General features: G+C 42.5%; 1 long non-coding RNA gene across 3 annotated transcripts; it reads right to left on the reverse strand.

Moving 5' to 3' along the window:
• Positions 1-1,051: 1,051 nt before the first annotated feature.
• LOC123393383 lies at positions 1,052-10,672 on the reverse strand. Of its 3 annotated transcripts, none has more exons than XR_006608151.1 (4): positions 8,855-10,672; positions 6,951-7,058; positions 6,449-6,558; positions 1,052-1,406 (listed from the first exon to the last, which is right to left on the reverse strand). It is a non-coding gene; the product is annotated as an uncharacterized LOC123393383 (long non-coding RNA). The 3 variants fall into 3 exon arrangements; XR_006608152.1 differs by lacking the exon at positions 1,052-1,406 and adding an exon at positions 3,316-3,855; XR_006608150.1 differs by lacking the exon at positions 1,052-1,406 and having other exon boundaries at positions 4,301-6,558.
• Between the last annotated feature and the right edge of the window lie 13,775 nt (positions 10,673-24,447).

Genomic DNA, 24,447 nt, shown 5'->3' on the forward strand with positions numbered 1-24,447 from the left:
AGTAACAGTAAGCGCTGCGAACATCAAGAAACTCAGGAAACTATTCCTCGAAACCCTCTGATCACATCCCGTACTGCTTAAAAATCAGTTAGGTCAAGGTCCCATGCTTTTTCACATGCTTAAAAAACCCTCTGGGGGGCACCTGGGTGGCTCAGTGGGTTGAGCCTCTGCCTTCGGCTCAGGTCATGGTCTCGGGGTCCTGGGATCGAGCCCCGCATTGGGGGGGTCTCTGTTCAGCGGGGAGCCTGCCTCCCCCGCCCCCCGCCCAGCCCTGCCAGCCTCTCTGCCTACTTGTGATCTCTCTGTGCGTCAAATAAATAAATAAAATCTTAAAACAAAACAAAAAAAAAAAAAAACGCTCTGAGGGCGGCAAGAAATCAGTCCCGGTCTCATTCTGGAAACAAACACACACAGACAGCTCCAATAACTTCACATCAGCAAAGATTTACTGAGAAACAATAAGGCATGTGACATTCTAAAGGGTCTAAAATGATAACCCAGAGTCTGCCTGTGGGGTCTTGTAGCCCACAGGAGCGTAAGACAGGAAGACCAGTGACGCCCAGACCAGGCAGAGGAGGAGGGAGGCAAAACCAGTTCTTAGAAGGAGGTGGCGGGTCAGCAGGGTCAGTGGCTGCGGGGGGCGCGGGGGAGGTCGGGAGAGGCTGGACCAAAGCGCCGGGGGTCTGGTGGCTGGGGACAGCAGTGGCTTTGAGAGAGCCCGGTTGGTGAAGCCAAATCAAGAGGGATTAACCAGTGAGTGGGTGTGAGGAAGCCGAGAGGAGTGTGGTGTGAAGACGGCGGTGCACCGAGGAAGTGGTAGGGCCCAAGGACATGTTCCGTTGATCGTTTTCAGTTAGGGAGCCGGGAGCCTGTGTACAGGTGCGGGGAAGGTGTCGGCAGAGGACATGCCGGAGGAGGAGAGGTGATTGCCTCCATCGCTCTGCACCTGTGTGCAGGGCGAGCCCAGCTCAACTCTCCTGTCTTGATGACTACTGTTTGACTTTGGTTTGTTCTATAATGAGAATTTTTCTTTTTCTCTTCCTCTTCCTCCTCCCCCTCCCCCTCCCCCTTCTCCTTCTTCTTTTTCTCTTCCTCTTCCAATTAGGGAAACTCTATGCCCAGTGTTGGGCTCAAACTCACAACCCCAAGACCAAGAGTCTCAAGCTCTACTGCCTGAGCCAGCCGGGCCCCCCCCCCTTAATGAAAACATTTTGATATTTTACTCATGAAGTTAAAAACAACAGCCAGGGGAGCCAGAGTGGCTCAGTCGGTCGAGCCCCCAACTTTTGGTTTCGGCTCCGGTTGGGATCTCGGGGTCGTAAGATCAAGCCCCAAGTCGGGTTCTGTGCTCTGCGGGGAGTCTCTGGATCCCCGCATCCCCTCTTCCCTCTTGCCTTTCTCTCTCTCTGGAAAAAAAAAATAAAGTTAAACTCTTAAGAAATTAAACAACAACAACAACAAAAAACAACAGCCAGGACAAGCATTTGCTGAGGTCTATCTGGTTTCCTGGATGGGTTTGGGGCAAGTCTGAGCTCCGCTCAAACCTTCAGTGAAGGGGCGCCTGGGTGGCTCAGTGGGTTAAAGCCTCTGCCTTTGGCTCAGGTCATGATCTCAGGGTCCTGGGATCGAGCCCCGCATCGGGCTCTCTGCTCAGCAGGGAGCCTGCTTCCCCCCCATCCCACCCCGCCTGCCTTTTTGCCTACTTGTGATCTCTCTGTCAAATAAATAAATAAAATATTTAAAAAAACCCTTCAGTGAATATAACAACTGTGCTGTGGATTATTATTATTCAGCCACAGAAAGAATGAAGCCATGACCCAGGCTACGACATGAATGAACCTTGAAAACATGCTGAGTGAAAGCAGCCAGGCACAAACAGTCGCATGTTGTGTGATTCCATTTACGTGTAATGTCCAGAACAAGCTGGACATACGGAGACAGAAAGCAGGCTGGCTGGTGGCCGCCGGAGCCTAGGAGGAGGGCTGTGGGGAATGACTGACTTCATGAGTGCAGGGTCTCCATTTGGGGGTGCTAAAAATACTTTGGAACTAGATGCAGAGATATTAGATGCTGTTAGTGTACTAAATGCCACCGAACTATCTGCTTCAGCATGGCTAGCTTTTTCTCAAACATAATAATGAAGCCGAAAATGATGCCAGGAGCTGTCCCTTGTTGAATTCTGTTCCTCTCTGCAGGGATTTTTACTCCATATCCTTGCACCTGTGGATGAGTCCCTAATACTTACTGGACGGGTCCCCCACCGGGGACAACTCCAAGACTGACTTTCTGTGGCCCTCCTTCGTCATTAGCTAATGTTGTGGCTCAAATATACCTTGCTCTGGGTGTTATGTAAGACTGATGAATCACTACTCTACCTCTGAAACTCATAATACACTGAATATTAATTCATGAGATTTAAATTTAACAAATAAAATGAGACATTAAATAAAATACATTGTACCCTCAGGGTCTGGGTATGCCAGGGACCAAAGGTATTTCCTCAGAAAGGGGACTTTTCCTTGCTGGAACTGGGGGACTCCCTGATAAACTGGGATGGGTTGGTTGCCCTCTCTTGTGCTCTGATTAAAGAAGGCACACGGAAGTCAAGGCCTGCCCAGTCCTGGGGGAAAATCTCAGGCTCTCTCAGACATGCAGCACATTACAGAGACGTGTGACACGGCTCCTGGGTGACAGGGATGGAGGCTGGATCTTAAGACTGGTGAAGCTGGCACAGCCTTAGATCAGGGGCTGTCAGCAGCTTCTCCTTTAGAAGTAGAAATTGGAGTTTCCTTTGAGGTCCCTTTGGAGGTCAAGGGCTAACATTGACATTTTAGGTATAAGAGAGCTCCCGAAGGATTATGCCAATGGTGGTGGGGGAAGCTTGGCAAGACCTTTTAGTCTGGTGCAGTCAGTGAATGAAATTCAGAGATGCCTCCAGCTGGTCGTGCAGACTGATTAATTTACAGAGATGCCAAGGAGGCTTCTAGAAAGAGTGACTGGGACTCTCTACTCCTTTGCTTTGAAGTTCAGTGTCACCGGATGAGGGATGGATGGGGGGAGGAGGAGTTCGACTGAGGCTGGTGGAAGAAGGAACATCGGGGTTCTGATTCACCCTCAGGGCTGGGCATCTGGAGGGGGCAGGACCAAGGCAGTCTGAGCCTAAGTCATTTGGGAGGAGTATTAGCCTGTGAGGGACCTGGCCATCAGTGAATTATGGGTCACCTTCACAAGTGAGCTTCCAAAACACTCTTCATAACAACCCAACGTGGAGATAAGCCAACGTCCAACAACTTAGGAATGGGTCAACAAGCCATGGTACATCCACTTCACAGAAATTATTCAGCAGTAAAAAATTAAAAAGAAAGAAGTGCTAATATGTCTACCACAGGGATAAGCCTCGAAAACTCTGTGCTAAATGAAAGAAATCAGTCTCAGAAGGTCAATGTGTTGTATGATTCTCTTTCTGCGAAACATCCAGAACAGGGAAATCCATAGACAGAAAACAGATGAATAGATACCCGGAGCCAGAAGGCAGCAAGTGGGGAGTGACTACAAATGGGTACATAAGATCACATTTGGGATCCCACCAGGGTATCCCCAAGGGTTGTGCTGCTTAATCCCTGTGCACTCCCCATCCAATGGCTTCATGGATGCTTCCAGACCAGCAATTTGGGAAGCAGTCTCTGAGGCCCGAGCGGGGATCAAGGCAGAAGCAACCAGAGGAGGATCACGTGGTCTAGGTGTTCTCAGAACTTTTAGTCCCCTTTGCCCAAATGTGGGTATTTCGGGTCACAGGGTTGGTTGTTGCCCCGGGGTTTTCGTTTCCTGTCTCTTGGCAAGCTTCTGTTTGCCGTCCTGTTGTGTGAGGTGGAGAGAGTCATAGCTGGGGGCGTAGGAAGCCTAGACCCGGCCTAGCCCAGTGCTTGTTCTCACTGCACTTTGGAAACAGCCTGCGTGTATGTAAAGGCTAGCAATGCTCAGGGCCTGTGCCCTGAGCCTCTGGGTCCGCTGGGGAGGAAGGTGTGGTAGGATGCCCCCTCCTTGACCATGCAGCCAGAGTAAGAGCCCCTCCTTTGCAGAAAATGATATTACATAATTGATCATAGAGCATCCAGACACAAATAGAGGACAAGAGTGTTAGAGAGACGTGGCAGGCAGTAACTGGTGTCAACATTATGTTAATTTCCCAGATTTTGTGATATCCAGGATTTTTAAAAAAGATTTTATTTATTTATTTGACAGCAGCAGATGGAGAGGGACGAGCAGACTCCCTGCTGAACAGGGAGTCTTACATGGGGCTCAATCCCAGGACCCTGGGATCATGATCTGAGCTCAAGGCAGAGGCTTAGGCAACTGAGCCACCCAGGTGCCCCGATATCAGGATATTTGTCCCTTTTTGAGATTCGTGGCTTGTGATTTTATTTTCTCATGTCACATACTCACTTTCGTACCTAATTTTGTATTCTTTTTCTTAAAGAGGGACTTCCAGTGTTGTTTACGGTTTATGCCCTGCAAGATTTGGATCTGCCTCTTGGCTAAAGGCTCACTTAGGTTCAGGTAAGTATTTTGGTTAAGAGTTCTTCTAGTTTTACATCATACCCCTGCTTCTACAATGCTGGGTGTCTCACATTTAGTGACAAATCATATAGGGTGGTGATGGCAGGACCTGTTCAGTGTAAAGATCTAGTTTCCTCATTGCAGTTAGTAAATAAGTATGTTGTCTCCATGCAATTATTCTGTCCCCCGGCTTTTCAGGGAATGGCTTCATCAGCCACCGATGAACGTTTCCTGAATCCGTAATTCCTCTGAGAATTGCCATAAAATGCTAATCTTACGATTGTCTCATCAATTTTGCTTTTTTTAAAAAAAATCAGTACTTAAAAAAATTAACATACAATGTATTATTTTCTTCAGGGGTACAGTTCTGTGATTCATCAGTCTGCTGTGAGTGCAACTCATAGCACTCACCATAGCACATACCCTCCCCAAGGTCCATCACCCAGCCACCTGAATTTTGCTTTTATTGGCTGGAATTCTTCTATGAAGAAAGGTTTCCTTCATCAATTTCACAGGTGATTTGAATGTCAACTAACCGGTTTAGAAGCATTGACCCAGTCTAACAGACCCATTTATAGGTGAGAAATACTGAGGTTCAGGGAGGTAAAAATATTTGCTTAAAATCACAGTCACTAGCAGTAAAAGGCTACTTTTTTTTTAAGTACCAAAAAAGAAAAAAAAAAGTCTTTACTTTGAAACACCTCTGCAACAACAGAGCAGGGCATCACAAAACATTAGGCAACTGAGCCACCCAGGTGCCCCGATATCAGGATATTTGTCCTGTTTTAGAACACCTGTCAGCATTTCCTAGAACAAGATGCACATGAGAAAATAGGACCAGGCTCTGGGAAACATTTGAAGGCTTTCCATTTCAGCCAGGAACTAAATTAGTCCCCTGTTCTCTCACTGGAATTATTTAGCATGGCTCTGGAAGTTCTGGCTAATAAAGAAGAAAAGTGAGAAAGAGATGTTATCAAAAATAAGAACACAAAATCTCCACCATCTGTATATAGCATATTCGTTTTTCTAGAAGAGCTGTTCTCAAACCTTTTGGTGTCAGGACTCTTTATCAAACTCTTAAAATTTGCTGAGGAGGGGTGCCTGGGTGGCTCAGTGGGTTAAAGCCTCTGCCTTCGGCTCAGGTCATGATCTCAGGGTCCTGGGATTGAGCCCCACATCGGGCTCTCTGCTTGGTGGGGAACCTGCTTCCTCTTCTCTCTCTGCCTGCCTCTCTGCTGCTTGTGATCTCTGTCTGTCAAATAAATGAATAAAATCTTTAAAAAAAAATTTGCTGAGGACCCCAAACAACTTTTGTCTATGTGGGCTATATATATAAATTAAGACTGAGAAAAAAATTTTAAAAATGTTTACTTATTAATTAATTCGAAAGTAGCAAGTTACACAAAAATGAAAAATACTACATTTTTCTCAAACAAAAGAGCATTTGGTGAGAAAGGTGTTTTTCTTTTGCAGCTTTATAAATCTCTTTAACCTCTGGTCTACTGGCAGACTCTGCACTCAGCAGATGCAGTGTCACACAATGCAGTTGCTAGAAAATTCCACTGTACGCTTGTGAGTGAATGAGAGTGAAAAAAAGCAAATAACTTTCTGGTATTACTGTGAAAATAAATAATTTCGATCTTGTAGACTCTCGCACCTCTCACACTTCGAGAACTGCTGTTTCTGGAACACTCGAGAGACTCAGCTGAAAGTTTTACTAATATCAGTTACCTTGGTAAAGTGGCTGGATAAATGATAAATATAGGAAATGAGTCATTTTCCCATATACCAGCATCTCTGCAGTGTTCTACTTCCTCTGTGTGTGTATATGTGTCCATTGTGTGTGTGTCCTACTTCCTGTGTGTGTGTGTATGCATGTCCATTGTGTTACCTTTACAACAAATCTGAAATCTCAACAATCCAGGTGTTCTTTTGGCTTATGTTGTTGGGAGGCCAGGCTTTTCAAGGGTTTCTTTCTCCTCGGCATTCCTTCAAGAGCTTCTGGATGGGGAAAGAAGGGCAGACAGGATGGGAAAAACAGAAAACAAGGGTCTATACATATCATCAGAGCTACGCCTGCCATGTGCAGCCCTACTATGTGATGGTCCCTCTTCCTTCAAGTCGTCTCCCCCAAATGAGCTGCTCGCACTGCTGCTGACATCCCAGACCTCCTGGCCAGACCTTTCAGAGAGTTTCCCCACAGCCCCTCTGTGCTGCTTAATTCTCCCATGCTCCCTGGCCACTGAGTGAAGCGCGTTGGGCCAACAGAGGTTGGCCCAGCTGAAGTTCAGGAGGGACATATCCTTAGTTTTCAAAATCTGTCACCCTCTTGGTCACCCTGGCCCATGGTCAGACCTCTGTGTTCGTGGAGAGCTTCATGGAGAAAGTGGTACCTTCTCTTCCTCCAGTTTGACTCCCTTCTAGGAGCTGCCGTCTGAGGGGCTAATCTACACAGTTGGGTCTCTGGGCCTCAAGTGAATTGGTTGTTATGGCCACTTATCCTGAAAACAATAAGAAACACTGACAAGATTGAAGAAGTAGAGAAGTCAGCAGTGCCAGGAAGACAGGAGGAGAACAAGTAAGGAGAGGGCAGGTCGATGCGAGGCTGTTCTTCAGAGCATGAAGGGAGGCTCAGTCCCCTTCCAGGGAACTGGTGACTTTGTGGCTAGATCTAAAAACAGTGTCTTTTTAGCCCCTTCCTCCTCAAAGCTGTCGGCATTTTTAGGGTCATTCAAATTTTTTTTTAAATTATTTTATTTATTTATTTGACAGAGAGAGATCACAAGTAGGCAGAGAGGCAGGCAGAGAGAGAGAGAGAGAGGAAAGCAGGCTCTCCGCTCAGCAGGGAGCCCGATGTAGGACTCGATCCCAGGACCCTGAGATCATGACCTGAGCGGAAGGCAGCGACTTAACCCACTGAGCCACCCAGGTGCCCCAGGGTCATCCAAATTTATAGGAAAATTCTTGTGGGCTGCCTGGCTGGCTCAGTCAGAAGAGTGTGCTGCCCTTGATCTCGGGGTTGTGAGTTTGAGCCCCACATTGGGTGGAGAGATGACTAAAAATAAACAAATAAATAAACTTTAAACAAAAGTAAGAAAAAACTTGTCACCTTTGTAAGCAGAAACAAAGCTTTTTTTTTTTTTTTTTTTTTTTAAGATTGTCTTCCATGCCTGTCAAGATCTTGTCTGTGGTCCTCTTTCCCAACTGTCTCCAGTTGTCCTACTTATGTTGAGATACTGTTGAGTCTGGTTTTTGTCTCTGCGCTGTAATTCTCTCTAGTTTGGTTGTATTTCATGAAATGGAAATGTTTGTACATATTAACAAGCAGGGATTGCGGCAGGTAGAGGGAGAAGCAGGCTCTCCGCTGAGCAAGGAACCCAAGTGGGACTCGATCCCAGGACTCTGGGATCATTACCTGAGCTGAAGGCAGACGCTTAACCCACTGAGCCACCCAGGTGTCCCTCCCCAATTTATTTTTAAAACATAACCACATTAGGTATAATTTATATACCACAAAACATCCATCTTAAGAGTACAACTCAATAATTCTTAGTAATTTTATAGAATTGTGCAGCCATTATAACAATCCAGAACATCTGCCAGTTTTTGTTTAACTCTCAAAAGCACCTTAATAATAATTAACATTAGACAAAATATGGATGTCTATTTTTTTTAAAACCTGAAATTGGAAAGTATTTTTGCAGTATGTTCTTTTTCTTTCAGTGGCAATAGGTCAGTGTAGGCAACTGAACTCTTATTTTAATGAATCAATCAATTGTTCACTAATTTATCAACCACATGATGGCTAATTTTATGTACCAGCTTGGTGAGAGAGGTTACATCGTTTGCCCAAGTTCACTCAGCCAGTAGGTGGTAGCGCTGGGATTTGAAGCCGCTGTCCCTTTGAGACACTATTTAGTGCCTAACTGTAAAACTCAGCATTGTACCACTAACTGTAAAACTCAGCATTGTACCACTTGATGATAATGCTAAATTATTTCCTCCCATGCTTTAAGACGATTAACTCAATAATTTCATTTTTCTTATGGTAGTTAAATTTTTGCTTTTCAAGTTCCACACTTGAAAAAAATAAGTATCCCGGCATTAGAGGAAGCGTAACTAGATACTGCATGCTTAGTCAAGGGGAAATTTTTGAAATAACAGACATACATTTGAGGAAGAAGGTTAACAGGCTTAAGGGCCAACTATCAACCAATGAAGATAAAGAGAAATTTGCATCTCTCCATAATAGTTGTTTAAAGCGAAAGGAACAACGTGACAGCGTTACACAACCTACATTTGCAGTTAGTCTTGGTCAGTGATGCTTGAACTTGGAAATGAAGAGATCTGTTCAGCGTGGGACACACAATACACACGTCAGGGGTTGGTAGGATGAATGAATGCACTCAGCCTTCTTTTTTTTTCAACTTCCTTTCCCTGAAATGACAAACCGCAACAGAACTGGGAAGACCCAGGCTTCAGTTCACGTATTTATTCTTGATGAGTATCATCATTAAAAAGTGTGTTACAGGAAGTGGATATCAGTCACAGCTGGTGCAGGGCCAGTTACAGAAGGAAGGTTTAGGGCACAACCCCCGTCTAGTTTTAGAAGAAAACAAATACGCAAGACACTTCATTTCCAATTCTTCTCTTGAAAACAAAGCAAAACAAAACAAAACAAACTTCTTTTATGGTTTCCAATCCAGTTATAATTTTAATGAAATCAAATGAACCCTTCCTGGTTAGGATAAACGTGTACTTGAACCATATAAGTAATTGGTCATTTAAGATGAATTCTCCCAACTTCTAAACCTATAGAGTTGTTGACAACACCATGTAGAGATGGCTAGGTTCTCTGCTCAGCATATGATGACATTGAAATCAAAGGGTTAGGGGCACCTGGGTGGCTCAGATGGTTAAGCATCTGCCTTCCGTTTGGGTCATGATCTCAGAGTCCTGGGATTGAGCCCAGTGTTGGGCTCTCTGCTTGCCAGGGAGCCTGGTTCTCCATCTCCTTCTACTGCTCCCCCCCTCTCTCTGTCAAATAAATAAATAAAATCTAAAAAATAATAATAAAAAAATTAAAGGGTTGGCTGGACTGAGTTCTCCTCTGTAGGCTCCTGGGGAGGAAGATCCTCTGTGATGCTTTTTCTCATTGACAGAATTCAGTCCTTCAGGACCAAGAACCTGAACCTTATTTACATGCTGACATCAGCCAGTGACTACCAGTCACCCAAATTCCTTGCCTTTGGCTCCCTTCATCTTCATGCCAGCAAAGAGTGTGTTGACTTCTCACGCTTCAAATTTCTGACTTCCTCTTCTGAGATGAGCCAGAAAAAACTCTAAGCTTTAAAAGGCTCATGTGATTAGGTCAGGCCCACCAGGGTAATGTCCTTATCTTAGGGTCAGTGGTGCTATCTAATCTAATCTAATTAATCATGGGAGCAAAATCCATTATAGTCACAAATCTGGGGATTATACAGGCTGTTTATCATCAGGCATTGGGGTATTGGACACCATCTCTGAGTTCTGCCAACCACACCTGGCTTCAAGAATGATCAGCCCATGACCAGTCTTGTTTCATCTTGCTGCCGAATGGGTTCCCTGGGAAGCAGGCTTGGAGACAAGGTTAGCTTGCAGGAGGTTTAGTGGGAGTGCTGGCAGGATCAGCTCTGTGCAAGGGAGGGGAAGGAAGAGAGGGCTCTGAAGCTAGGCTAGTCTTTCAGAGGTATTCTGAGGTGGGGCAGCCCCGGGGCATGGCCAAGACCATGGATGGGGACTGCCCCAGACAGGGGTTCACTGGGGGATGTCCCTGAAGATACAATAGGGGCAACACTTGAGCAGGTAAGGGAAGGGACTCTTCATCAGACATTAGATGTGTCTTCTAACCGGCACATCACTATGGTTCTGAGCGTCTCTGGTGCATCCAGTATTATTTTGAAATAGAGCCCAGATGTCCTGTTATTTCATCTACAAAGAGTTCCGTATTGCTTCCTCTGTAGACACTTCACTATGCGTCATTGTAAGCCAACAGTGAGGGGCCCCCAGAGAAAAGATGAGATACAGCGTTAGTCACAACAGAGAAGCCATTTTAGGGCCCCACCTGTTCCCCTTCCTTTCTTCCTCCCCACGTGATCTGGTCCCAGCCCCCCCCCCCCCGGCCCCTGCAGAACTTCTTAGGACGTGTCAGAATTATAGTGAAATGCACGCATCTCAGTAGTTAAGGATATCCACCCCGGAGGGAAGGGAACATAAAACCGACCAGCTCTACCGGGTCAGGAAACAGCCTAACCAGATGGGAGCTGACAGCAGTGATAAGAACTCCCAGGGTTAGAGGAAAAGTGAGCAAACCCTGGGATCCTTGCCCAGGATAACGAGCCCAAGACCCGGTCCCGGATCCCGTTCAGACGGCTCTCGGAGAGGCCCAGAGACCCTTCTGCTCGTCCCACTGTGACTGCTGCTTCATTACCATGTTAAAATCTCCACTCGAGGAGGAGCACAGACCTTACTATCAGAATGTAATGTAGGTATAGGTGTGTTTCCTTAAGATGCATGCGTGACCGTACGCCCCCCTCTATACAGGGTGACAAAACTCCCCTAACCCTAAATAAAAGGAACTCACTCACCCCTGTTCCAGGAGTCTCGGCTTCGGAAGTTATTCTCCGTGAGGCCAGATGAAGTGCCTGTGAGGCAGATAAAGTGTCCTTTGTGTGATGACCCCACCCGACGTGGCCTCTACCCATGACTCACCAAGGAGCGAACTCACGTGAGTTCCGTGAGTTCCGTCAAGTCTTCAACATCCAAGGAACCCTGATAGCATGATCTCACCTGAAAAGAAATTAGTATTTCATATGATAAAAATGCAGTTAGTGCTAAAACTTCTTATTGTCTCAGCTGTCCCAACTGTCCCTCAAACTCTGCATTTCTCCTTCTCTGAAGTTTGCATGTTTAAATCAAAATGGAAAATCAATGGACTCTCTCTTTCTCCTTGCACTTGACTTGTTAGTGGGAGCAGATCCTTTGCTCACTGGCTAGAGTTTGCTAGTTGTACCCATATGCTGTCCTATTGCATGTTTCTTTGCTCCTTGTGTTTCCTGTAAATTGGTCATTGGACCTAAGGTTTGATCAGTACAGGACTGATTTTTTTGGCAAGATTTCTCCAAAGATGGTGATGTGTTCCTATTGTGAGGTGCAGAAGGTTGGGGAGTGATGTTCTGGAACGTTGGTGAGGTCCGGAGCCAATGGCCAAGAAAGAATTCGTGAGACATCTTTGGTGCAAGAAGGTGATTTTATTAAAGCCCGGGGACAGGACCCGTGGGCAGAAAGAGCTGCTGTGCGGGGGTTGACTGAGGGGAGACTGATCGTATACTTGGGAGGTGAGGTAGGTAAGGAAAAAAGGAGGTGTCCCAAAGGACTTTCATCAGCTAAAGAAGACTTTCAGGGTATGGGAGACTGGCTTTTGTCACCTTAAGGTTGTTTTGTCTTTAGTAAGGCCCCAACATTGAGACATTGAAATCTGGGAGCTTTCTGGAGGCACGTCACACTCTGCCTATCTCAGGTCCTTGTCAATGGGCTAAAGGTCATAAAAAAACTAATTTTGTTTCCTTTCCCTTCTGCCGCTGTTTCCCACATCATCATGGAGGGGAGGGTGATGTGGGGGCTCCAGAAAATTGAGTTATGTGTCTCTGGAAGCTAGGCTATTGATAAGAATGCTTTTTCCTTGTCAGTCACTAAGACATTGGTAATGGAATGGAGACTCACTTTTTGCAGGACCGTGTTCTAAACAGAAATAAGTTCTGATGAAGATTCACTCGGTAGCTTCTGACCTGTAACTCAGAGTTCACTGAGGTGCCAGTGACTCAGCAAAGCGTCACCCCATCGTATGGAAAGCAAGATCAGCAACTGTGTTGGACTCTGTCTGCATCAGACAAGAAGTACCTGCACTAATGGAAGGAAGAAGCTCCAACCATTTCCTCAAGAGATGCATTTTTTAAATGATTTAAAAAAAAATTTTGGACACAGAGAGAGAGACCGCGAGAGAGGGAACATAAGTAGGAGAAGCAGGTTCCCCACTGAGCAGGGATCCTGATGTGGGGCTCGATCCCAGGACCCTGAGCTGAAGCAGATGCTTAACGACTAAGCCACCAAGGCGCCCCAAGAGATGTGTTTCTAATGAAATTTTACTTCTTCTTTGTTTTTTAAAAAATGTTTTCCTGGGTCTTTAATAGGGCTTGAGTTATGAGTGAATCCTATTCCTCAATTGATGCATGTTTTATCCACTTATTTTTAGAGTAATCTCCATATCCAATGTGGGGCTTGAACCCATGACCCCTGACATCAAGCACCACAAGCTCCAGCAAGCCAGGTGCCCCTGAAACTTTGCTTCTTACACTTAAAAATGATGCATCAAATGTTGTGAGCAAGTGTCTGTTACCGATCATGTTCATGACAATTCAGTCCAGAAGAAAGGTGTGTTGTTAATTTGTAAAATTTATTTATTTGTTTGTTTATGAATTATTAGCTTATTTGAAAGAGAGAGAGAGAGAGAGAGAGCGCATGCCCTTCCCCTCACTGTCTCTCTCTCTCTCTCTCTTAAATAAATAAATAAATAAATAAATAACATCTTTTAAAAAAAATGTGTAAGGGAGTATATGGACTTAAAAAATTCTTTTAGGGGACACATACACAAAATGTCTTCCTACATCCAACTTACCCATCCTTTTTCTCAGCCTGAACATTGGCATTTCTGTTTCTTCACTGTTTAAGAAAAATGGGAAGTACTTGCTTTGCTTTTGCATCAGCAAAAGCCTGTGTGACTAACTGCATGCTTGCTTTCAAAAAAGATTTGTATGTAATGAATCTTAAAATATGTCTATACTTGTATTCTGGACAGCTCAAATAATGGCAGAGAAGAAAATAGATCCCCTTTAGAGAAAGGAGGAAAGAATGTATAGGAACAGAGATGGAACGGTCAGTGACTGTAAGCCTGCCCTAAATTTCTTTTTTATTAAAGTCATGACAAGTCACCTGGGTGGCTCAGTCGGTTAAGCCTCTGCCTTCCGTTCAGGTCATGATCTCAGGGTCCTGGCATCAAGCCGTGTGTTGGGCCCCTTGTTCTGCAGGGGGCCTGCCTCTCCCTCTCCCTCTGCTCCTCCCCTTGCTCATTCTCTCTCTCTCTCAAACGAAAAAAAAAAAAAATCGTGACACTTTTTTTTCATTGATTAGCCTTTAATCTTGAGATAGCTTAGGTTTGTTTCTTCTCAATCTATTTCAACTCACTCTGTGTACAATTCAGATGATTTTTCACCCAAACCTGACTTTTTAAACTCACTGTCAGAAAGAAATAAAATACATAGAATCTCACATTAAAAAAAACAAACAAACATAGAATAACATGGAGGTTTGCTCTTCAATAAAAGCCAAAATGTGGACATCCTGACTTGCAAATTTGCTCCACTGTGACTAAAATCTTCTAAATAAAAAATATACACACAAAAATTCTAAATCCTCATTTCTAAAACACAGATAATTCTTTTTTTTTTTTGAACTGTGGTAAAAACACATAGCATAACATGTACCGTCTTTATCTTTAAATGTACAACTCAGGGGTGTTAACTATGTTCACATTGTTCTACCACAGAGCCCCAGAACTTCTTCATCTTGCAAAACTGAAACTCTGTACCTACTGAAGAACAACTCCTCAGTTCCCCCTCCCCATGGTCTCTGGCAACCACGATTCTTTGTTTCTTTCTTTCTTTTTCAGTAATCTCCATACCCAGTGTGGAGCTCGAAATCACAGCCCCGAGATCAAGAGTCAGACCATCTAGGGACTGAGCCAACCAGGCCCTCCTTCCATTCTTTGTTTCTATTATTTTGCCATTTTTAGAGATGTCATATGAAGGGAATCCTAGAGTATTTTGTCTTTTTGTCACTGGCCTATTTCACTTAGTGTAATGTCCTCAAGACGCATGCATGCTGTAGTATGTGAGGGGATTTCTTTTTTAAAGGCTGAATAATATGCCGTTGCATGTATATATGTTTTCTCCAGCTGTTCACCCATCAATGGACATTTCGATTGCTTTTATCTCTTGGCTATTGTGAATAATGCTGCAATGAACATGGGTTCTTCTCTGTCTTCAAGATCCTGTTTTCAATTCTATGAATATAGACATGGAAGTGAGATAACTAGATTAGACAGTAGTTCTATTTTTAATTTTTTGAGGCATCGCCATACTACTTTCCATAGCAGCTGCACCATTTTATATTCTGCTTAGAAGAAAACCACAGGCCCTAGTGATGTCACTTGGATTAAGTCCCCAAGTCAGTAAAACCAAGACTTAATACCTAACCAGACTGTAAGTTGCAATCCCCTAGAGATGTAACACTTAGCTTGTCAACATGGGAATTTTCTGGTCAGTGCTAGGAAATTTATTGATAGACCCATTCTAGTCCCCATTGGTGGGTGACCTTGCCTAAAGCCACAGATTCTTTGCTAATCATTTCCTTATCTCCACTCCTTCTCTGCCTTTAAAAACTTTTCCTTTTCTGTAGCCCTTTGGAGATCCCCTCTACTTGCTAGATGGGATGCTGCCCAATCCATGAATCAATTAAGAAAGCCAACTAGATCTTTAAAGTGTACTTGATTGAGTTTTTGCTATTTAACAATCCCCACCAAGAGTGCACACGGTTCCAATTTCCTGTATACCCATCAGCACTTGCTGTCTTCTGTGGTTTTTATCATGGCTATCCCAATGCATGTTAGGTGATATGTCATCGAGGTTTTGATTTATGTTTATCTAATGGTTAGTGATATCATGCATCTTCTGTTATGCTTGTTCATTATTTGTACATCTTCGGAGAAATATCAATCCAAGTCCTTTGTCCATTTTTTAATCAGATTACTTTTGTTGTTGTTGAGTTGTAGGAGTTCTTTTTTTTTTTTTTTAAGATTTTTTTGTATTTATTCATCAGAGACAGAAAGAGGGAGAGAGTGAGCATTAGCAAGGGGAGTGGCAGGCAGAGGGAGAAGCAGACTCCCTGCTGAGTAGGGAGCCTGATGTGGGACTCGATCCCAGGACCCTGGGAATCATGACCTGAGCTGAAGGCAGACGCTTAACTGACTGAGTCACCCAGGTGTCCTGAGTTGTAGGAGTTCTTTATATATTCTGGATATTAACCTCTTAACAGATACACTATTTGCAAATGTTTTCTTCCTTCTGTTGGTTGCCTTTTCATTTTGTTGATTGTTTCCTTTGATGTGCAGACATTTTTTAAGTTTGATGTAGTTCAAGGAGTCAATTTTTGTTTTTGTTACCTGTGCTTTTGGTGTCATATACCAAAAAACCACTGCCAAATCTAATGTTATGAAGCTTTTCTCCTACGTTTTCTTCTAAAATTTATATAGTTTTAGATTTTGTGTTTAGGTCTTTAATCCATCATGAGTTGGCATATGGTGTAAGGTAAGGGTCCAACTTCATTTCCTTGTGTGTGGATATCCAATTTTTCCAGTACAATTTATTGAAGACAGTATTCTTTCGCTCTTTTGTGGTCCTGGCAGCTTTGCTGAAGATCATCTGATGATGGAAGGGACTATTTCTGGGATCTCTATTCCGTTCCATTGGTCTCTGTATCTGTTCTTAAGCCCAAATGCATTTTTTTAATTAACATAGTTTTATAACATTTTTTGAAGTTGGGAAGTATGAGGCCTCTAACTTTATTCTTTTTTGAGGATTATTTTGCTGTTTGGGTCCCTTGAGATTCTGAATAGATTTTTGGATTTTTTTCTATTTCTACAAAAAGAACCTTGGGATTTGATAGGGACTGCATCAGTTTCGTAGATCACGTTAGGTGGTATGGGACGTATTAACCACATATGAAGTCTTCCAGGATGTCTTTCCATTTATTTATGTCTTCTTTAATTTCTTTCAGTAATGTTTTAGAATTTTTGGTATATAAATCTTTCACTTCCTTGGTTAAGTTTATTCCTATATTTTATTCTTTTTGATACTATCATAAATCAAATTGTTTTCTTGAATTCTTTTCAGATCATTCATTGTTCATGTATAGAAATGTGACTAATTTTTGTGTATTGATTTTGTATACTATAGCTTTGCTGAATTTGTTAGTCTGCCTTAAATTCCACACTCTGGAAATATAAACAATTTTACAGGGAATTTTATTTCATTTAATCTTTGCTGGATCATTATTTGGAAATATAATAGACGACATACTCAGCTATTACTCTATAGAAAATAAAGATACTTTTTTGTAGTCCTGTCTTTTTTTACTCTTTCATTGCAGATAGGAATTGAGTGTGTACATATTCCAGGCACCATGCTAGGATCTGGGTATATATTGAACTCTCTGGGGAGCTCTTAAACTATAGATGGGCTGTGTGATTGAGCAGAAAGAGATGCCAGGTGGTGGAAATGAAGGACCCAACTCATGTTCCTCCTCTATTAGAAAGCTCTCCCATGTGCCATGCAGTTGGAAAGTACAGCGAACGTTGCAAAAGTCTTAACATAGACTGAACAGAATGTCAGTGAAAGGCAAGTAGAATACTTTTCAGTAACATAAAAATTGGGCCTAAAATGAATCTTCCAAGGAAAATACATGAAGATACCAGTTTCTTGGTTTGTTGAGAAGAAATTTGGAAGAGAGTTTGAGTATATCTAACAACTAGTTTGCCTACTGTTCTGGGAAAAGTCATTTTTGTTCTCTTTCATTTTCTAAAAGGAGCTAAGCATTGCTCCATATGGCCCCTGAGTTAACTAGTTGAATTAAGATAAAAGGAAACCATCATACTCAAGTTCTTTCAAAACTTTCTTACATGAGCCAATTGAACTAAATACATTAGAACATGTTCTGTAGGAAGAGAACTCACAGGTCATTTATGGAGGCTACTTATTGGGTTCAGTGGCCTAAGAAGGAAGAGGTGGTACCAAACATTGTCCCCATACTGCACTCGATCCATAACTGCAAGGTGCTACCTTGTATGGTCTGGCATCTCCCTGCAGGGTGGATGGGCCCGGAGATACTACTAGTCACTTTCCCTGGGTCATGATATTTGATTGTTCTGTACCCTCATCTTCAGGTGCTTGCTCAACAGGTGAGTGTAGGGGCCTGAGTCACATCTTAATGAGTCATCTCAATTAACAGGGTGTGCACTGGGGTGATCATACCCTGGGACTAGTGCTATTTCCTTTATGGTCCAACTCAGTTCCTAAGCAGGGCTTCCTTCCCATCTTCTCCAAAGCTGTTACTACAGATGTGGGGCATCCTTCTCAATGACTCATTTACTACAAAGTTCTGCTCATTAAGAGGCAAAGGTGCTTCTAGTTAGAGGAGATGGTGACAAAGCATTTGCTCAACTGCTTTGTCTTGCTTTCTTTTGCTTAGTGAACCCAACAACCAAAGAATTTCTGGGTCAGATCATGGTGACCAGCATGAGATTCTTTTGCTTTCTTTTTCTCATTGTTCGAGATGATATAGTCACAAATAGAACTTTAAGAAACTCCTTGTGTAACCATACTTTGAAAAGTATCCTCTGGGGCCCCCGGGTGGCTCAGTGGGTTAAACCTCTGCCTTCAGTTTAGGTCATGATCCCGGGGTCCTGGGATCGAGCTCCATGTTGGGCTCTCTGCTCAGCAGGGAGTCTGCTTCTCCCTCTCTCTCTCTCTGCCTGCCTCTCTGCCTACTTGTGCTCTGTGTCAAATAAATAAATAAAACCTTAAAAAAAAAAAAAAAAAGAAAAGGTATCCTCTGAGGGATTCATGTGAAGCCCTCTGGAAAGGATTAGGCGCACCATTAAAGACAAGTTTCGAGGTGCCTGGGTGTCTCGGTCGGTTAAGCAGCCCATTCTTGATTTTGGCTCAGGTCATGATCTCAGCATTATGAGATCAGTCCCTGAGTTGGGCTCTGAGCTGGGCATGGAGCCTGCTTAAGATTATCTCTCTCCCTCTGCTCCTCCCTCACATGCGCACACATGCTGTCTCTCTTTCTTTCTCTCCCTCTCTCTCTTGGAAAAAGAAAGAAAGAAAAGTTCCAAGCCAGTGTTTCCAGATGGCAGATTTATTTCTGGGGTCCACGAGCTTTCTTCCAGAAATTAAACAATTTGCTTTTGGGGCACCTGGGTGGCTCAGTCAATAAGCATCTACTTTTGGTTTAGGTCATTATCCCAGGGTCCTGGGATAAAGCCCCTCATTGGGCTCCCTACTCAACAGGAGACCTGCTTCTTCCTCTGCCCCTGCTTGTTCTCTCTCTCTCTGTTAAATAAATAAATAAATCTTTTAAAAAAATTGCTTTCACTTTGATAGTGAACTTAAAAGTATAATACAGGGGCGCCGGGGTGGCTCAGTGGGTTAGGCTTCTGCCTTCGGCTCGGGTCATGATCCCAGGGTGCTGGGATCGAGCCCCGCATAGGGCTTTCTGCTCGGCAGGGAGCCTGCTTTTTCCTCTCTCTCTGCCTGCCTCTCTTCCTACTTGTGATCTCTGCCAAATAAATAAATAAAATCTTAAAAAAAAGTATAATACAGGCATATTCTGGAATCATCAGAATGTACTGTTTTATGTTTGTGTTTAGGATCTTCTTGGGGCACGGTAGTACTATTTTGACTATTTTTAGGTAATGGGACATAAACAAAGATCAACTTAGTATGATCTATTTCAGCCAAGTGGCAGTCAAATAATATTAATCATATATTGTATGATCGCACATTCATCATAGTTTGATTAAAAAATGTAATGGCTGAATTGATTCATTGCAGGGTGTGTGGTAGATAAGCTATGCTGAACTCAAATATTAAATTAATGTTTTTTGCTTTAGTTTTATTGTTTTACATTTTTGATTATAATTCATTTACAAATTGGATTTGATTTGATTTTTTAAAAAGATTTTATTTATTTATTTGTCAAAGAGAGAGCAAGTGAGCGAGCACAGGCAAGCAGAGTGGCAGGCAGAGGCAGAGGGAGAAGCAGGCTCCCTGCCAAGCAAGGAGCCTAACGTGGGACTCAATCCCAGGACGCTGGGATCATGACCTGAGCCGAAGACAGCCGCTTAACCAACTGAGCCACCCAGGTGTCCCTGGATTTGATTTTATTATATGAGAGCTACAAATTGAAACTTATACTTAGTTTTAAATTCCCACATACTTAGGGAATATTATAATAAAAAATTGTCAACATTGGGAGATGCCAAAGCTTTTTTTTCCCCTTTAAAGGTGCCCAAACATTTCTCAAGTTTAAGGAACATCCTGCTAAATAAACAGATCTGATGATAAAAGATGGGCCCTCTTGCTCTCCTATCTTATAATTATTGTCCTGGTGGTTCTCAACCCTGACCACACCTCAGAGTCAATAGAGGAGCTTTAAAAAAATACTGTACTGTATCAGCTATGCTAACATCAGATATAGCTGTACAAATATAATAAAAAAATAGAGTTTTAAGGAGTGCCTGTGTGGCTCAGTGGGTTAAGCATCTGCCTTTGGCTCAGGTCATGACCTCAGGGTCCTGGGATCAAGCCCTGCATCAGGCTCCCTGCTCAGTAGGGAGTCTACTTCTCCATCTCCCCCTTCCCCTTCCCTGCTTCTGCTCTTTCTCTCATTCTCTCTCTCTCAAATAAATAAATAAATAAATAAAATCTTAAAAAAAGACTTTTAAGACACAAATTGTTACCAGAGGTAAAGAATGACATTTTATAATGACAAAAAGGTTAATCCATCAAGCAAAATAGAAACTCTAAATATATATACATGTACCAACAGAACCCCATTACATGAGGCAACACAGACAGAATTGAAGGGAGAAACAAAACGATAGTTGAAGACTTCAATGTCCCACTTTCAATGATATATAGAACAACTATGCAGAAAATCAGCAAGGAAATAGAAGAGTCAAACAATACTATAAACCGACTAGACCTAATAGGCATCTGCGGAACATTAACAACAGAACACATATTTTTCTCAATTGCTTATGGAACATTCTCCAGTATGGATCATATGTAAGGCCATGCAAAAAGTCTCAAAAAATTTAAAAGGATTGAAATAACAAGAAAACATGTTCTCTGACCATAATGGAATGAATCAGAAATCAGTAATAGAAAGAAATTTGGGACATTCACAAATATGTTGAAATTAAACAACATACTCATAAACAATCAATGGATCAAAGAAGTAATCACGAGGAAAATTAGAAAACACTTAGAGATAAACAAACAGGAAAACACAACATGCCAAAACTTAAGGGATGCAGCTAAGGCTTCAAGGGGAAATTACAGCTGTAAATACCTATATTCAGAAAGAAGAGGGGCCCCTGGGTGATGCAGTCAGTTAAGCATCCAACCCTTGGTGTCGGCTCAGGTCATGATCTCAGGAACTTTGGGTTCCAGCCCCAAGTTGGGCTCCATGGTCAGCGTGGAGTCTGCTTGAGACTCTCTCCCTCTCCCTTTGCATCTCCTTCTCTCTCTTTCTTTCTGAAATAAATAAATCTTAAAAAGAAAAAAGGAAGAAAGACCTAAAATCAATAACCCAACATTTCACCTTAAGAAATTAGAAGACAAAGAGCAAACTAAACCCAAAGAAACAGAAGGGAATAAAAGAATGGATGATAGAGTGAGAAGGAAGTTGGGGGAAACTGGAGGGGGAGATGAACCATGAGAGACTGTGGACTCTGAGAAACAATCTGAGGGTTTTGAGGGGAGGGTGGGAGGTTGGATGAGCCTGGTGGGGGGTATTATGGAGGGCACGTATTGCATGGAGCACTGGGTGTGGTGCATAAACAATGAATTCTGTTACACTGAAAAGAAAAAAAAAAAAAAAAAAAAAAGAAAACAAAGGCTACCTGAAGGGAGGGAATAGAGTGAAAAATAAAAGAAATAGAGAATAGAAAAAGAGTAGAGAAAATCAACGAAACCAAAAGTTGATTATTTGAGAAGATCAATAAATCTGACAAACTGTTAGCTGAAAAAAGGAGACCAGAAGTGCTGAGATCAGGAACGAAAGAGGAGACACTAGTATCAACCATTCAGACATAAAAGGACTATAAAGGAATATGATAAACAATTGTATGCCAAAAAGATTAGATAACTTAGACGAAATGGATAAATTCTACAAAGATGAAAAACTACAAAAACTACAAAAACTAAAAAAACTACAAAGATGAAAACTACAAAATTCAAGAAGAAACAGAAAATCTGAATAGATTTATAGCAAGTAAAAAAATTGAGTTAGTAATCCAATCCTATAACAATCCAATTTCCCACAAAGAAAAACTCACACCAGCATGGTATCACTGATGGATTTTACCAAACATTTAAAGAAAAATTAACACCAATTCTTCACAAACACTTCCAAAAACAGAGAAGGAAACCTTTCCCAAAGCATCCTATAAGGGCAACATTACCCTGAGACTGAAAGCAGACAATGCGTCCAAAAATGACAGACCAATATCTTTTATGAAAATGAATGTGAAAGTCCTCAACAACACACTAGCAAACTGTATCCAGTCTTCTAAAAAGGAGTATACACCATAATTGAGTGAGATTTATTCTGGCAATGCAGGTCCACTTAACATGCCAAAAACAAAAAAAAAAAAAAAAAAAAAGGACCAAAACAAAAACAAAACAAAACAAAACAAAACAATAGATCATGTTAGTAGACACAGAAAAAGCAACTGACAAGCATATGACATACAACACCCTTTCATGATTAAAAATACCTAACAGACTGGAAATAGGAGGAAACTTCTTCACCTTGATAAAGGGTATCTACAAAAAACCCCACAGCTAACATCATAGTTAATGGTACAAGACCATAAGCTTTCTCTCTAAGGTCAGGAATAAGACACTATTCACTTTTATTAGACATTGTATTAGAAGTTCTATCTGGGGCAATTAGGTAAGAAAAACAAACAAAAGATATCTGTACTAGAAAAGAAGAAGTAAAATTATCTCTATTTATAGATGAAAATCCTAGGGGAACCTGGGTAGCTCGGTTAAGTGTCTGCCTTCAGCTCAGGTCATGATATCAGGGTCCTGGGATACACCCCATGTCAGGTTCCCTGCTCAGCAGAGAGTCTGCTTCTCCCTCTGCCTCTCCTTCCTGCTTCTGTTTTCTCTCTTGCTCACTTTCCCTTTCAAATAAATAAAATCTTAAAAAAATATAGAAAATCCTAAGGAATCCACCAAAGCCACCATAAAAACTAGTAAATAAGCTCAGTAAGGTGGAAGGGTAAATATATAAAAATTTTGCTTTTAGCTTTGGCCGCTGTGAGGCTGGGGAGATTCCAGCCCTGCTGAGGAAGTTGAATCTCATTGTACTCTTACCCTTCAACTTTTCCGCAAAGCCCTTCAATAAAATGGTTTGGTTCCCCTCACCTCACAGTGTTTTTTTTTTTTTTTTTTTTTGTTTTGTTTTGTTTTTGCTTCTATACACTAGCAAAAAACAATTTGATAATTAATTTAAGAAAAACAATTCCATTTCCAATATCATCAAGTAGAATAAAATAATTAGGAATACATTTAATCAAAGAAGTGCAAGGATTAGATATTGAAAACTAAAAAACATTATTGATGGGTGCTGGCTCAGTCAATAGAGCATGCGATCCTCAATCTCAGGGTCATAAGTTCAAGTCCCACATTGGGCGTGTAGCCTACTTTAAATAAGTAAGTAAGTAAGTAAATAAATAAATAAAGTTATTGAAAGAAATTAAAGAAGACTTAAAAAAATGGAAAGATATACTATATTCATGGATTGGAAGATCCAATATGACCAATTTGGCACTATTTTCCCAAGTCAGCCTAGAGATTCAGTGCAGTCCTTACCAAATACCAGCTGACTTCCCTCCTCCCCGCCAAAACTGAAAAGTTGATTCAAAAATTCATCTTTTGTTGTCCTGTGCATTGTAGGATATTTAGTAATACCTCTGGCCTCTACCTGCGAGATGTCAGCTCTCATCAATCCTTGGGTAAAGGGGTTTTGGAAGACAGAGGTTTGGAAGTTCCCTCATGCACAAAAGCACTGAATGGCGTGAAAATATGGGGAGGCAGCAGGAACCAGCCAGAATCTTCTACAGTCAACACCTGTACCACTCAGAACCAGTTGTGGTTCTGCTATAGCTGATTCTTTTGGGTGATGGCTGGTCACAATTAAAAAAAAAAAAAAAAGTCTTGTAATAGGGAAGTTAGTGGGACAGCTATAGTCCATAATAAACCCTCATTTTCTTCCTCCTCTCTTATCCCAGGAGATTCTCCTCACTCTCAGTCAGCACCTCTTCTGGTCTAAGCTGCTTGCCTGCTGGGATAAACTAGAGCTTTATCCCTGAGAGGTTCGTGCCCACTTGCTTGGCTGCTGTCCTCTTCTGTTCCTGGGATTGCTTGTTCCCAGTCATTCCTTGACACGGAAGCCCCACAACGTGCCCCAAGGGAATTCGCAGCATTCCGGACCCACTCTTCCTTGCCCTCTTGTGTAATTGTGACTTAACTTTCTCCTAAGAACTGGGGTGCTTTGTGGGGCCAGTGACCGAGGGACAGTGACCTGGAGGACAGGAAGAAGCGGAGCTAGAGAGGAGTCTGGTGTGTGGTGGCCCAGATGAGAGTGTAGACTAGCAATGGGGCAGTAGGGTTGGAAATGAGAGGACTCCAGAGCTATTCGGGAGGTAGAATGATCAGGACTTGGTGAAGGGTTGGGTAAGGAGCAAGAAGGAAGAGTCCGAGACACCTCGCAGAGCTCTGGTCTGAGCTGAAGGGTGCACCCGGGGGTCTGTTGTGGAGTGGCACACAGCAGAGTTGGTTGGAGGTTGGGGGAGGAGGAGGTTTGAAAGTTCATCTACTCGTCTCTTGAGTATTGATTTCTTAGTAAGTGGCGCTAAGGAAGGATGGAGTTGAAGACTGT

The sequence above is a fragment of the Mustela putorius genome, unplaced genomic scaffold (assembly GCF_011764305.1).
Source record: "Mustela putorius furo isolate JIRA1106 unplaced genomic scaffold, ASM1176430v1.1 tig00000832_pilon_pilon_pilon, whole genome shotgun sequence".
Taxonomy (NCBI): Eukaryota; Metazoa; Chordata; class Mammalia; order Carnivora; family Mustelidae; genus Mustela; species Mustela putorius.